This window comes from Corythoichthys intestinalis, chromosome 22, assembly GCF_030265065.1.
Source record: "Corythoichthys intestinalis isolate RoL2023-P3 chromosome 22, ASM3026506v1, whole genome shotgun sequence".
Taxonomy (NCBI): Eukaryota; Metazoa; Chordata; class Actinopteri; order Syngnathiformes; family Syngnathidae; genus Corythoichthys; species Corythoichthys intestinalis.
In genome coordinates, this window is record NC_080416.1 from 7121138 (window position 1) to 7131182 (window position 10045).

The following is a 10045-nucleotide window of genomic DNA, read 5'->3' on the forward strand; positions in this document are numbered from 1 at the left end:
CGTACCCAAAAATGTGTTGAAAACTGCTGCTAGACCTAAAACAAAATTATATTCCAAAAATTATCAACAAGCTACAATCATTTTTGTTTCTTGCACAACTTGGTTTCAGTCACAAGAGGGAGCTATTTAAATTAGAATGTATCACCTGTACTGCAACCATACTACCACTAGATAGCAGCATTTTTCCTTCAACGTTTTCTGCTAGGTTTGACTTTCACCTTCATGTATTATCTTTGCTCACTCATAGACGGTGATAGACGTCCAATCTATTTGCACTGTGAGGGCCTGACAATGATCCTCACTGTACAAATGGATTAGACGTCTATTACCGTCAATTAGTTTAATATCTTATTCATTAAACTAATTGACTTATCTCACAGTATCCCAAAATTAAACCGTGTTGCATGTTTTTTTTTCTCATCAGTAAACTTTTGTTCCTCCTCCAACTTCTCTTGTCCTTTCGTGACTTTGTTGGCACAGCAGAACTTTGGCAGGAAACTGCGGCCTCCCCCGCTGCTAGCACAGGAACACGCACTTTGACCTTCAGGGACACCATAAGTGCCAATTAGAAGCTCGTCGGGGATGAGGTGACCATTCTTATGCATCGTATGCTACCTAAACCATCTGTAGCCATCTTAAGCACTTGATCATTTGCTGTCACTCATTGGAAAAGTACTGACAAAAAATGGCCCGAACCGACAGATGTTGTGGTCAGCAGTGCATGGGCTTCAACTCCCTTGTTAGCCGAGTCTTTGCGCACCTGCTCATATCCGAATCTTCACAGTTGGGGCTTTTTTTTTTCTTGAAATTCTCTAGGTGGGTGGAAAATTGCCATATTGCACGGGTGGCTTGGTTTTTAGTAAGCGTGTGGGTAGTGGTGCGGTGACAGGTGCTGGAGGATTTTCAGCGGGTATATAAATCACAGAAGATGAGGGATGTGTAACTGAGATGTTTGGGAACAGAGACTTAATGTTTTTTACGTGAGATAAACACAAAAGGAGCGTTTGGTGCCATTGACGGATATACTGGTCAATTATGGTTTATGACAGGGGTCCCCAAACTACGGCCTGCGGGCCGGATACGACCCGCCTGCACATTTGGTTTGGCCCCCTGAACAATACCAGAGAGCATTTTGAATTTTTTCTTTTTCTCAATAGTGTTATTTATTTCCTGGCCTTTTTCTTTGAGGAACTCAGAGAGGGTTATTTGGTTATTATCTATTTAATTAATAGTGTTATTATTATTTATTATTAGGGTTGTTCCGATCATGTTTTTTTTGCTCCCGATCCGATCCCGATCGTTGTAGTTTGAGTATGCCGATACCGATATTTCCCGATCCGATTGCTTTTTTTGCTCCCGATTCAATTCCAATCATTCCCGATAATTTTTCCCGATCATATACATTTTGGCAATGGATTAAGAAAAAAAATGAATAAAACTCGAATACAGTATTTTCAAGTATTTTCAGTATATTCAACATACAGTACATAAGTACTGTATTTGTTTATTATGACAATAAATCCTCAAGATGGCATTTACATTATTAACATTCTTTCTGTGAGAGGGATCCACGGATAGAAAGACTTTTAATTCTTAAAGGATAAATGTGACTTTGTGTATTGTGACTAAATATTGCCATCTAGTGTATTTGTTGAGCTTTCAGTAAATGATACTGTAGCCATGCCCAAATGCATGATGGGAAGTGCAACCATGACTGTGCTTAGTGCTACCAATCTATATATCTTCTCTGCGTTGGGAAATAAAATATAGTGTTACGAAAAAGATCAATTACTCCCTTGCTTCCCCACATTGCTTCCCACGATATTTCTAATCGTAGGGAGAGGGATTGTAAGGCTTTAGCCATATAAAACAAGGCTCCAAAGGCTGCCAAAATTCACTCTACTCATTTTACACTGCCTTTTAGCTCTCTATATTGGTAAAACGGCGCCATTACAGATTGAGCGTGACAATGTTAAATATTTTAACGTGATACATTTTTTAAAAAATTAATTACTGCCGTTATCGGGATAAATTTGATAACCCTACCTTAAGCCTAAACTAAAGACTCTGGATAAGTGTAACATATTATGTCTGTAACGTTAAATACAATTAGAAAACGATTGAATTCAAAAATATATATATATTAAAAAAAGGCATGTCCGATATTTTTTTGCCGATTCCGATAATTTGAAAATGCCGTGATTGGACCCGATCAATCGGCATCTCTATTTATTATTATTATATTATATTATTATTTTTTAGGTCTGTCAAACGATTAAAATTTTTAATCCAGTTAATTACAGCTTAAAAATTAATTGTAATTAATCGCAATTCAAACCATCTATACAATATGCCATATTTTTCTGTAAATTATTGTTGGAATGGAAAGATAAGACACAAGATGGATATATACATTCAACATACGGTACATAAGTAATGTATTTGTTTATTATAACAATAAATCAACAAGATGGCACTAACATTATTAACATTCTGTTAAAGCGATCCATGGATAGAAAGACTTGTAGTTCTTAAAAGATAAATGTTAGTACAAGTTATAGAAATTTTATATTAAAACCCCTTTTAATGTTTTCGTTTTAATAAAATTTGTAACATTTTCAATCAAAAAATAAACTAGTAGCCCGCCATTGTTAATGTCAATAATTACACAATGCTCATGGGTGCTTAAGCCCATAAAATCAGTCGCACCCAAGCGCCAGCAGAGGACAACAAAACTCCAAAAAACACAAGTAACAAATGGACATGACACTGTGCTGTCATTTTAATCCGTTTGAGCGGGGCATGTGCGTTAATTGCGTCAAATATTTTATTGTGATTAATTAAAAAAAATTAATTACCGCCTGTTAATGCGATAATTTTGACAGCCCTAATTATTATATTATATTACATTATTATTTTTTATAGGGCTGTCAAACGATTAAAATTTTTAATCGAGTTAATTACAGCTTAAAAACTAATTAATTGTAATCAATCGCAATTCAAACCATCTATAAAATATGCCATATTTTTCTGTAAATTATTGTTGGAATGGAAAGATAAGACACAAGATGGATATATTCATTCAACATACTGTACATAAGTACTGTATTTGTTTATTATAACAATAAATCAACAAGATGGCACTAACATTATTAACATTCTGTTAAAGCGATCCATGGATAGAAAGACTTGCAGTTCTTAAAAGATAAATGTTAGTACAAGTTATAGAAATTTTATACTAAAACCCCTCTTAATGTTTTGGTTTTAATAAAGTTTGTACAATTTTCAATCAAAAAATAAACTACAGTAGTAGCTCGCCATTGTTGATGTCAATAATAATTATGGTGCTGACACCCATAAAATCAGTCGCACCCAAGCACCAGCAGAGGGCGGCAAAACATAAAAAAAACACAATTATCAAGTGGAAATGACACTTTGCTGTCATTTTAATCTGTTTGAGCGGGGCATGTGCGTTAAATGTGTCAAATATTTTAACGTGATTAATTAAAAAAATTAATTAACGCCCGTTAATGCGATAATTTTGACAGCCCTAATAGATAGATAATTACCTTTGGTAATTAATTAGTTAACTCCGAGTTAACTTGTCCTGCATTTAAAAAAATGAAACTATTACAACCTTGATACCTATTGAACATAACCAAGTTTTTTTTTTTCCTTTGTAAAGAATATTCTATACCTGAAGAATAAACTCTCACCTCAGAAAATTTCACTTCCACCGGGATATGATAATCACTTTAGTCACTTTAACTTCATGTTCAAATTCGGAATTGTTCTATATGTGCGTATTTTGCCCACTTGTTCCACTTTATACTTTTTTTTCTCCCTGCCGCCATTAAACGTGTATTCCCCCACAAATCCATTCTCTCCCCCTATGGTTAATTGAGCTCCCAACCCCGGGGAAGCTGCCAAATTTCCAGCCAAGACGGATGAACCCGGTGGGGGCACCTTCTCCCGGAGAAATGAATTCTCCGCTGCGTCGGAGGCTCCTACCGAAGCCATCTGTCAAACGTTCCGCTAATCGATTTATTCACGTGCTCGCCGCTGTCTCTCACTCAATTCAAACAACAGGTTGACATCTTTCTTTCCCTGTTTGTCAGCAAAAAAAGCCTCCGAAAATATCACTGGATGAGCAGAAAGCGATGAGGCGGTAAAACACGTGTCGGTCGGGTGGCCGGCGGGGTCCTGATGGTGTTTTGATGGGCCGCCCCTGATGACAGGTGGGATGGAAAAGAACATCTGCCGCCATTAAAAAAAGGCAGCGCAAATGAGGCTCCCAAGGAAGCCGAGCAGGAGGTTTGCTGATGGCACGGGGACCGCCGTTTCCTCGGGCGCCGATAAAAAACCAAATATTCGTCAGGAAAGGACATGATAGTGATTGTTGTTGAGTAATAGAAACATACGTGGCTATGATACTCACGAGGATTTACATTTATACCGTAATAACTTGCGTATGCAATGCCCCTCAAAAACTGTAGCCTATATAAACCTAGAAGATTTTAGAACTTAGAAGACCTTAAAGTACATCAAGGACTTATTGGATTACGTTTATGGAGTATTTCAGTAGATATTTAGGTCATTTTGCAGTATTAGAGTACATTAAGGTGTATTTTTGTTCACGTTTGGGAAGTATATGAGTAGATTTAAGAGTATTTATATTAATTTTAAGGCATATTTCAGTTGATAGGGTATTTCAAGGGGTTTTACAGTATTTAGGTCATTTTTTTTATTAGAGTAAATCAATGAGTGTTTAGATTACTTTTAGGGAGTATTTTTGTAGTTATTAAAAATGTCATTTTAAGGAGTATTAGAGTATATCAGGAGCATTTTGTTGACTGTTCGGGAGAATTTGAGTAGATTAATAGTATTTACTTTACTTCTAAGGAACATTTCAGTAGATATATTACATAAGTTTTAGAGTACATTAAGGGGTGTTTAGATTACATTTAGGGAGCATTTCAGATATTTTGGTCATTTTAAAGAGTATTAGAGTATATCAGGAGTATTTTGTTTACTTTTAGGGAGTATTTGTGTATATATTAAGGCCATTTTTAAGGTGAATTAGAGTTTATAATGAGTATTTTGTTTACTTTTAAGGAGTATATTGCCCCTTTCCCACTGAAACTAGTGGGTCAACGCGCGTTTTTTCCAAGCCGATGCAACCCACTAGCAATTGGCATTTGGCACCTTTCCCATTGACAAAAAAAAAGCCGTGTTTTTTTTTTGTTTTTTGTTTTCCACCCGTCTAACCCCCGACCCCTCCTCAGCCGTGCCTAAGGTGATGTGACGTCACCACGCTAAAATCAACGTCGACAAGTGCGACCGAATTCATTCAGTTCAAGGAAGTAAACAATGCAGAGCATTATGGAAGCCTCCTTTCTGTTTGTGTTCTCTGTTTTCATGCTTTTTACTGCCCTCACAATGGTCGAAATGCGGCAAAGGATCAACACTCTGCTTGTGCTGAGGCAACGTAAATTCTTCTTCTACTAGCTTTGTTGTTAGCATCGACGTAACTACGGTTGTGGGGCGTGTTAAATGGGAGGCGACTGGCATGTTGTTATGACGCATCACATAAGAGCCTACGTCACCACGTAGATTAGGGTGTTGACTGTTGACCCGGGGTTTTACTTTCACACTGCATGACGATCAGAGCTGAGGTGATTTTAATGCGGGTCGGTTGGCGGGTTGATTGACACGGGTCGAGGCGGGTCGCTGCACCTTTCCCACTGCCACCAAAAGCCGATTGTTAGTGGGTTGACACGGGTTTTTTGGCCAGTGGAAAAGGGGTATTAGAGTAGATTTATGAGTATTTACGTTACTTTTGTGGAGTATTTCAGTAGATTGGTTATTTCGAGGAGTTTTAGACAACATTAACGGCATAGGCGGAGTTTGACTTTTGGGGGGCACAACATGTTGATGACCCCGAAACGCACTGTCAGCAATAAAATTAACTTACAAGAATATTTATAATAATAAGTTGACAATGAGCGTTTTTTTGTTTGCCATCATTCTTGAGGGGAATTCTAAATCAGGCTGCTTAGGCAATACTTTTCGCCAACACTTTTTGTCATCCGTTAAATATGGTACGCCCGCCGGTGTTGTGCCGATGTAGTTACCACCGTCAAAAATTGTATCCCCTGAGCGGAGCCATATGGAGGTAGATTTGTGTCTTTATTATTCAATTAAAAAAAAGTTGCTTCAATCAAAATACATATTTTCAACCAAAAAAAAGACTAAAATCGCTTAAAAAAAAAAAAAAACCTTTGAATGTAAAAATAAATTTGAAACTCAAAAAACTATGATGATGACTATGATAAAATATGCATGTGAAAGCTATATTTCTTTGAGTTAAAAAAAATTGAAGCAACTTTTTTGATTGAAGTAATGTTGATTTGTGTTTGCGCCACATTTTGGCTAGGACATTTTTGTCTTTATTATTCAAAAAATAACTTGCTTAAAAAGATATATGCTTAAAAAAAAATCACTTCAAGCCAAACCCGTCTAAGGTGCTAGTCACATGATCTGTTCGAAAAATAATTTTGACCCATTATAGAAATATATATTTTTTGTTCATTTCATTCATTTTTGTTGCAGTTTTATTGCTTTACAATTTTCATATACAGTATATACTGTAGGAAAATCAATTACATGCAATGACACTTTTTGGCCACCCCTTAATTTAAGGGGTGTTTTGGTTACTTTTAGGGAGTACTTCAGCAGATATTTAGGTCATTTTAAGGAGTATTGAGTATATAAGGAGTATTTTGTTTACTTTTACGGAGTATTTCAGTAGATATTTTGGTCATATTGAGGAGAATTAGAGTATATAAGGAGTATTTTGTTTAATTTTAAGGAGTATTTAATTATATTTAAGAGTATTTAAATTACTTTTAAGGAATATTTAAGTAGATTTAGTTTTAGAGTATATTAAGGGCTGTTTAGATTACATCTAGGGAGTATTTCAGGAGGTATTTAGGCCATTTTAAGGAGTATTAGAGTATATAAGGAGTAGTTTGTTTCCCTTTAGGGAGTATTTCTGTAGATTGGATTATATAAGGAGTATTTTGTTTACCCTTAGGGAGTATATGAGTAGATTTAAGAGTATTTCCATGACTTTTAAGGAGTATTTCAGTAGATATTTAGGTCATTATTAAGGAGTATTCAGGAAATAAAGAATATTTTGTTTACTTTTAGGGAGTATTTCAGTTGATATTTAGGTCATTTTCAAGGAGAATTTCAGTATATGAGCAGTATTTTGTTTAATTTTAAGGAGTATTTGAGTATATTTAAGAGTATTTACATTACTTTTAAGGCATATTTAGGTAGGTAAAGTTTTAGATTACATTTAGGGAGTATTTCAGTAGATATTTACATCATTTTAATGAGTATTAGAGTATATAAGTAGTATTTTGTTTATTTTTAGGGAGTATTTAAGTAGACTGGAGTATATAAGGTGTATTTTTGTTTACTTTTAGGGAGTATATGAGTAGATTTAAGAGTATTTCCATGACTTTATGGAGTATTTCAGTAGATATTTAGGTCATTATTAAGGAGTATTCAGGAAATTATTTTGTTTACTTTCTGGGAGTATTTCAGTTGATATTTGGGTCATTTTTAAGGAGAATTTCAGTATATGAGGAGTATTTTGTTTAATTTTAAGGAGTATTTGAGTATATTTAAGAGTATTTACATTATTTTAAGGTATATTTAGGTAGATTAAGTTTTAGATTACATTTAGGGAGCATTTCAGTAGATATTTACATCATTTTAATGAGCATTAGAGTATATAAGGAGTATTTTGTTTATTTTTATGGAGTATTTATGTAGACTGGAGTATATAAGGTGTATTTTTGTGTACTTTTAGAGAGTATATGAATAGATTTAAGAGTATTTCCATGACGTTATGGAGTATTTCAGTCAATATTTTGGTCATTTTAAGGAGTATTAGAGTATACAAGGAGTATTTTGTTTACTTTTAGAGAGTATTTCTGTAGATATTAAGGTCGTTTTTAAGAATTAGAGTATATAAGGAGTATTTTATTTATGTGTGTTTTTTTTTTTTTTTTTTTTTTTTTTTTTTTACTTTTTGGAAGTACATATATGAGTAGATCTAAGAGTATCTCCATTACTTTTAAGTAGTATTTCAGTAGATAGCTTATTTGAAGGAGTTTTAGAGTACATTAAGTGTTTTTTTTGCTGTTTCTCCCTGCTATTTGATCGCTGTCGACCTGAATACATCGTCAACTTGTTTTCGGTGAGCCTTCTTTAAACCTTTCAAAGTGTAGTCAGTACAAAGAGTTAAGACTAAGGTGAACCCGCGCGGAGTTTGGCCTTTTTGCCAGGATGTGGGAGTCCCACCGGCCCGGGTCGTTGGAGCTGCGCCAGCGCGGGTCCGGCGGTTCGGCTGGTGCGATTCCGGCAGTCTGGCTAAAAGGTCAGATTCCTTTATTAGGTCATTTTATGCAGTATCTGAGAACATTAAGGAGTATTTGGTAACTTCAAGGCATATTGGAGTACATCAAGGAGTATTTAGATAACTTAAGAAGTATTGCAGTAGATTTAGGAGCGCTTAGAATCTTTTTACATAGTATTTCAGTTTATTTAAGAGTAATTAGGTTATTTCCAGAGAGTATATCTGTACGCATAGGAACATTTTGATCACTTTTTGAGAGCATTTCAGCATATTTATGCGTATTCAGGTTCGATTACGCAGAGTATGTATTGCGATAATTAGCAGATGCATGTGTGCATCATAAATTTAGCTTTGTTTTGAAAGATTAATTCAAGTCTTCGCAGACAAAATTGATTGGACATCTATCGTCATCAATGACATGAAGCTCAAACCTCAACCAAAAATTCTAGCTAGTGTGACAAAGCGTGGCGAAAAGCAAGTGAATTCTCACCTCATTAATTATCTCCATTACAGAAAGTGTAGGCGCCAGTCCAAAAATGAGTGGCGCTAGCTTGCAAGCATGCACGCCTGGATTGCCTTTGAGAAATAATTAAAGCCTTTTTGCGAGCGAGCCTCTGGAGAAAATCCCCGTCTTCTATACGGTCACACAATTGATGTTTGCTTTACCGGCTCCTCTGTATAAAGCGGACCTTCAATAAACTATATCGCCCTATTTGTGCGAGTAATGCAGCCCCGCGCGGCCTTCAATTAGGTATAAATGACACAGCAAATTGGAAAATTAGGAGGGGAGGGAAGGATAATTTGCTCCAAAACAGGCTCAAACCAATTCATTTGGACTCACTCTGTCCTTGAACACAACACTCTTTTTTTTCTTCCAAGTTCACCTCCTGCCTTATGCAGGTGGATTGTATTTATCGTTTTAGATGGGGGGAAAAAAATGTGCATTTGTCAAATTTTGCTGACACAAGCAACAAAAAACTATAAATCACCAAAGAGTGTAGCGGTGCATTTAATTGCCTATGGATTAAACCAGGGGTGTCAAACTCATCTTTGTCATAGGCCGCACCGTAGCTTAGCTTTTCTTGGGACAGCTAGTTGATGAACAAATGAATCGAGAATTATTTTGATGGTTGATGAATCGTTTAGTGGTATTGACCTAAAAATGTCTGTTTCGGGAGCCCAAAAAATCATATTGGTGTAACATTAGTATTCTAGTAAAGTTCATTACATGTAGGAGTGTTTAGAACAACTTTAAGAAATGTTTTTAGAGATTAATTCGTATTTAGGATATTGTAATGGGTCTTAGTTTGTGCTAAAAGAGTATTTACAGTGGCAATGAAAAAGTATCTGAACCTTTTGGAATTTCTCACATTTCTGCATAAAACCACCATCAAATGTGATCTGACTAGGGCTGCAGCTATCGATTATTTTAGTAGTTGATTAATCGATGAACTAGTTAGTTCGAATAATCGAGTAATCGGATAAGGAACATGAGAAATTAAAATACCTGAGCTGAGCCACAAACCGTATAAAAAAATAGGGATCTATGTACACCAAAAGAAAAACTGGCTAACTTACATAGCAAAATTCCGCTAGCTTAAATGCTATAAAATG